The sequence below is a fragment of the Lactuca serriola genome, chromosome 9 (assembly GCF_051521515.1).
Source record: "Lactuca serriola cultivar US96UC23 chromosome 9, Lser_US96UC23_V15, whole genome shotgun sequence".
Classification (NCBI taxonomy): domain Eukaryota; kingdom Viridiplantae; phylum Streptophyta; class Magnoliopsida; order Asterales; family Asteraceae; genus Lactuca; species Lactuca serriola.
This window is the reverse complement of record NC_136416.1, coordinates 190,725,299-190,731,298: the sequence shown is the minus strand read 5'-3', so window position 1 is coordinate 190,731,298 and position 6,000 is coordinate 190,725,299.

Sequence of the window (6,000 nt, the reverse complement as noted above, 5' to 3'; positions counted from 1 at the left end):
CTCATCAAGAATCATCTGGCGGAGCTCCTCGTCGCTCACGGCCCCCTCACTAGTCCTTGGCCTGTGGCGTGTTCCCACTATGATGTCTCTCTAAAATACAACACAAGATATCAGAGACTCGCTCGGGTGTACACACACTCGATATCCCAATCCTACTTGATCTCTGGTACCCTAAGGATTCTTACTTGGGCTGTGCACTGACCCTGTGCCTTCGGTAGTACGAGCCGAATACTACCGACCACACCGCGTCAGCATTCATCCCAAGTCCTCCTCCCAGATTCCCAAATTCCAAGCACTCTACTCTCTTAAATCATATGCTACTCACGAGCTAATCTCTCATAAGCTCCTCGCTGCTATCTAAACACTCTCAAGCATCCCTAGCAGCAAAGCTCCTAGACGAAGGCATCATATATCAGGCCACTCTAGTCCTAATAAGGATACCTAGTCTACTCTAGCATGCATAATATAGCTCATCATATAGCATAACAAAATATACCTCGTAACACTTATCACAAGGGTATTTTGGGAAATCACCGTTCGAGCGCTGGCTGATCGTACACACGGCTCTGCTCTATTTTTCTCAAAATTCTTTTTAAAATTGTTTTGTTATCAAAACTTTTTCCCAAATCCTCAGTTTGAGTTCAGATACGCCCGAAGATGCATCCGAATCCCTCAAACCAAGGCTCTGATACCAACTTGTAACACCGTAAAAATTAAGACAATTTTTCACTTTTTAAAACCATTTAAATTCATTCATCATCACTTTTCAAGAAAACATCATATCAAAATTATCTCATTACAAATCCCAAGATCAAATCATAATAAACTCCGCGAGTGTGTGTACAGATCATGTCGGCGCCTTCCCGCGATCATCACTGGTACCTGAAACACATAACACTGTAAGCATAAAGCTTAGTGAGTTCCCCAAAATACCACTCTAACACATATATTAGCCACTCAAGGCTATAGCTCTGCTGACCCTCTGGTCAGTGTGTCTTAGTGGGACCCTCCAGTCCCAACTCTCTGTGGGCTCTCTAGCCCTACTCTATGGACCCACTGGTCCTATCTCTGGAAACTCTGAATCATGCATATCACATATCACAATAACACACATAAATAGCATACAGATACACTGGCACATAACTCAACAGTACACTAACACATAACTTTGTTACCACTCTAGGTAAGGTATAATGAGAAGACTCACCTTAGATGTCTCGGTAAATCTCCGACTCGGTGGAAATATGGTCTAGCCTCCGCCTAATCACATAAAGTAAAATACTCTTATAAATATAACTCTCGAGACTAGAATCAACCCTCTCTTGATACAAAGACTCCATTGTTGACCAATCCTCAAAGTCAACAAGTCAACGGTCAAACTTTGACCAGACTCATCGTGTGCACTTAGGTGACTCGGCGAGTCTACGCATGTCCAATATCCCTCTAGTCCCGCATGACACGTCGAGTCTTTCCCCCCGCTCAATGAGTTACACCTGACATGAATCGCGGGGCCAACCCGACTCAACTCGTCGCGTCCCATTACGAACTCGGCGAGTTCCGCCTTGAATTCCAGTCTTCTAATTCCCTCTAACTCACTGAGTCATTCCCCAACTCGGCAAGTACCCACTGAGTGGACTCTGGGGAAAACCCTAATCCTACTCGCCGAGTCTTCTCTTGGTACTCGGCAAGTTTATGCCATGCTCGAACTCAAATGAGCTCTTGAGGTCAAATCCGTTCCTCTAACTCATAGATCTGGCCTCCTTAAGCAATATAAACACGTAAAGTTTAGATCTTGATGCCCATGCAATGATCCAATGGCTCTATTTGAAGAAATGGCCTCAAAATGCCACCCTAAGATCATAACTCTCCATGACACCCAAAAAGATCAAGAAGCCAAGGTCTCTGGACCGCTTTAGATCCAGATTTGAAGCCTCAACACAAGAAGGGACCAATTTCTTCACAAATCTATCTCGAAAAGGGACTAAAAACCCTAACTCTCTAAACTTACATCAAAACTGAAAAGGAATCGATTATATACCTCAAGATGAAGTCCCTAAGCTCTGGAATCCACAGATTAGCACCCTCTTTAGTTTCCTCTTGCCTTGGTCACCTTCTTCTTGCAAAATCACCCACACAAATATCAAAAATGGCTTCCTTTCTCTCTCAAAACATTCACACACTCTAGGGTTTCTCTTTATCAGCTGGTAGCCGCAAATGAAGGCCATAAGGGCCTTTAAATAGGTCTCAAACCCCGGACATTAGGGTTTCATTAAATAGCGTGGACTCGCCGAGTCCACTAGTCGACTCGCCGAGTCCGGTCATTAACCCGGATGGACAATCACGACACTACTCAGCGAGTCTAAGCATCGACTCGCCGAGTCCCTCCCAAAATCTCCCAAAATAAATGAATAAATAATGTACCTGAAAATCCGTATGTTACATTTTTATTACTCAATTAATTCATAAGTTATAAGAAATGAAAAGTTTTGAAAGTTTACAAAACATGCCCTCAAGTTTTGGAACAAGTAAAGTCTTGATTAAAACTTTAGTTCCAACCCTTAGAATTTTAAAAGTTAAAATTCAACCCTTATACTTTATAATATTATAAGTTAATAATATATATGTATAAGATCAAGTCTTCTTACCGCTAGTACGCCTCATTCATGAAGTTGGTCTATAAGGGGGTATAAGGTTGTTGCCTATAAAATGGAAACTTAATGGGTGTCCACTCTCACCCACCGCTTCCTTGATCGGTGGAGTGTCGTTAGCCGAACGGGTAGGACAAGGACTTATAAATTCTCATTAAAAGTATGATGAATATTATAAAGTAACTAAATGCTTTTATTAAATTCCCAATCTTAGTTACTTTAGGAAAAATGTGAATAAGATGCTAATCCATAAATTACACTTTACACTTTGTTTACGTCGTTGGTGGAGCGTGTGTGGTTAACCAACACACTAACTTGGACTTAACAAGGTAGGTAAAGGGTGACTTAAGGTTTATCATAGTATCGGTGGAGCATGTGTAGTTTACCGGCACATCGATTAAGTGATAAACTTTAAGGGTGCCAAGTAATTTACATGGTTACTTCACACATCGTTTGTGATCCTCGGTATCCTAGTCACAAAACTTGGAGGGCACACTCGAGATTGAAACATGCCTTTGAAAAGTTCATTGCATCTCAAAAGAATCTAGGAATTTCTAAGAACCAATTAAATACCTAATAATTATATTTCGTTTTTCATGGTGGAAATTGGTGAATCGTCATTCACCTACCTTTCAAATATGTTATAGCTTGGATTACGTCATACCTCTTCTAAGTTATAATATATTGTGATTGGATCCTAACCTTAATATCACATTTGGGTGTTTTATTAAGGACTATCTTAATATTTAAACTAATCTTGTTCTCTTATTTTAGATGTCTTCAAACAACGCTGCTTCTGGCTCTAATCCTAATGGATCTTTTACCCTTATGAACTTGTGTGGGAAAGTTACTTTTGATGGATCCAACTTCAGTGAATGGATTAGAAACATCAGGATGATTACCCGCTACGAGGACAAATAATATGTCCTCGATAAGGAGCTTAAGGAGATTGATGAGACCACTGCAACTCCTTAGGAGATCGCTGACTTCCGGGCACATAAAAGGGATGCTACCAAAGTAGCATGCATCATGTCGGCCACCATGACAGCAGAACTCCAAAAGTCTTATGAGGACTTCTACCCTTTTGAAATGCACCAGGATCTGATGGAAAGATACCATCAAAGTGAACGACAAGAGAGGTATGAAATCATTTGCTCCATGATAACAACCATGATGAAGGACGGGGAATCCGCCACGAGCCACATGCAGAAAATGCAAAGGTATGTGGATCGGTTGCTGAAGCTTAATGTGAACTTCCCTGAGGAGTTGCAATAGATATCATTTTGCACTCCTTACCATCATGCTATGATCAATTCCGCATGACATATCACATGAATAAGGAAGAGGTCACACTCAGCAAACTTCAGGGACTCCTCAAGACCGCAGAAACAGGTCTTAAAGGTAAGTCGGTTGTTAGCACGCATACTCCAAACTCCGCCCCTATCTTGGCAATCAGGTAAGGTAGAGGGAAGAAGAGAAATAGATCTTCAAAGGGAACCAAGGCTAGGACCCTTGATGGCTCTTCTTCAAGTGGAACCAAGAAAGGTTTCGTCAATCCTTCTTTTGACCCAAAAGAGGTTGAGTTCTTCTATTGCCATGAAAAGTCACATTGGAAGCGGAACTGCCCAAAATACCAGCAAGATGTGAAGAATGGAAAAGTTAAACCCAACTATGCAGATATTTACACTATCTTATCTAATAACTCACCCCATTCTAACTCTTGCGTCCTTGATACCGGTTGTGGTATTCATATATGTTCTGATTTGCAGGGACTAAGAAGAAGTGAGAATGTGGAGCATGGAAGAATAAACTTAATCATGGGGAATATGAAAGCTTTACCTGTCACCAAGATTGGAGTTTATACTTTATCGCTAAGTAGTGGGTTTAATTTAGATTTGAATAAATGTAGTTATTCGCCTGAAATGGCAAGAAATATTATTTCCTTTCATGCATTGTATAAACAAGGTTTTACCTTTTCATTTGATAATGAAGTTGGTTCGATTAATGCTTTATTTAATAATGTTCTTTATTTTAAAGCATTACCTTGTGATGGTGTGTATGAAACTGTATCTATGGTTGATAACTTAGGAAATAATGTATTGTGTATTGATTCTGTTAATGATAATAACTTGGATAAAGCGTTATTATGGCATTGTCGTCTTGGACATATAAGAAAGAAACGCATAGGCCAACTCCAAAAGGATGGAGTCTTGGAGTCATTTGCCCTAAGGTCAGATGATAGTTGTGAATCATGCTTACTGGGAAAAATGACAAAGTCACCCTTCACAGGTTCTTGTGAGAGGGGTGAAGGTTTGTTGGATCTCGTACACACGGATGTGTGTGGACCCTTCAAACATGCCACATGGGATGCTAATCATTATTATTTGACTTTTACTAATGATTACAGTAGATATGGATATGTCTACTTAATCAAGCATAAGTCAGAGACTTTTGAAATGTTTAAAGAGTTTAAACAGGAAGTCGAGAATCAATTGGGCAGGAACGGTAATATGCTTCGATCCGGTCGAGGTGGCGAGTATCTTAGTTCAGAGTTCCTCGACTATCTTAGGGAATGTGGGATTGTCTCACAATTGACACCTCCCAGGTCACTGCAATTGAATGGTGTGGCTGAGAGGCGTAATCAAACCTTTTTGGATATGGTTCATTCCATGATGAGTCGAGCTTCGCTACCAATCGCATTTTGGGGGTATGCCTTAGAGACTGCCGCCCATATCCTTAATCTGGTCCCTATAAAGAAAGTTGCCAAAAATCCTCATGAGATGTGGACGGGTAAAGTACCCAAACTAGACCACATCAAGATTTGGGGTTGTGAGGCTTTCGTGAGACGCGAGACTCATGATAAGCTCGAACCTCGAAGTGAGATGTGTATTTTCATCGGCTACCCATAGCAATCCTTTGGTTACCTCTTCTACAGACCTAGTGAAAATGTGGTATTTGTAGCAAGGAGGTCTGTCTTTAGAGAGAGGGAGTGTTCATAAGCCAAGGAAATAATGGGAGGCAAGTTGACCTTGAAGAAATTCAAGAGTCAAGTGGTGAAGGAACTTCAAACCCTAGCACTCAACTTGAGGAGGAAACTCTTGTTGATCCAATTGACAAGTTTGTACCTCTGAGGCGTTCCACAAGGGTTAGGAATGCACCTGAGCATTACTATGGGTTCCATATTACTGCGGAAGGTGATACACTTATCAGTGATGAGACACTGATAGGTCTGGATGAACCTAACAGTTACGCGGAAGCCATGGCAGGCCCTGAGTCAGCCAAGTGGAAAGAGGTAATAGACAACGAGATACAGTCCATGTATGACAATCAAGTTTAGAACTTGGTTGAGAAT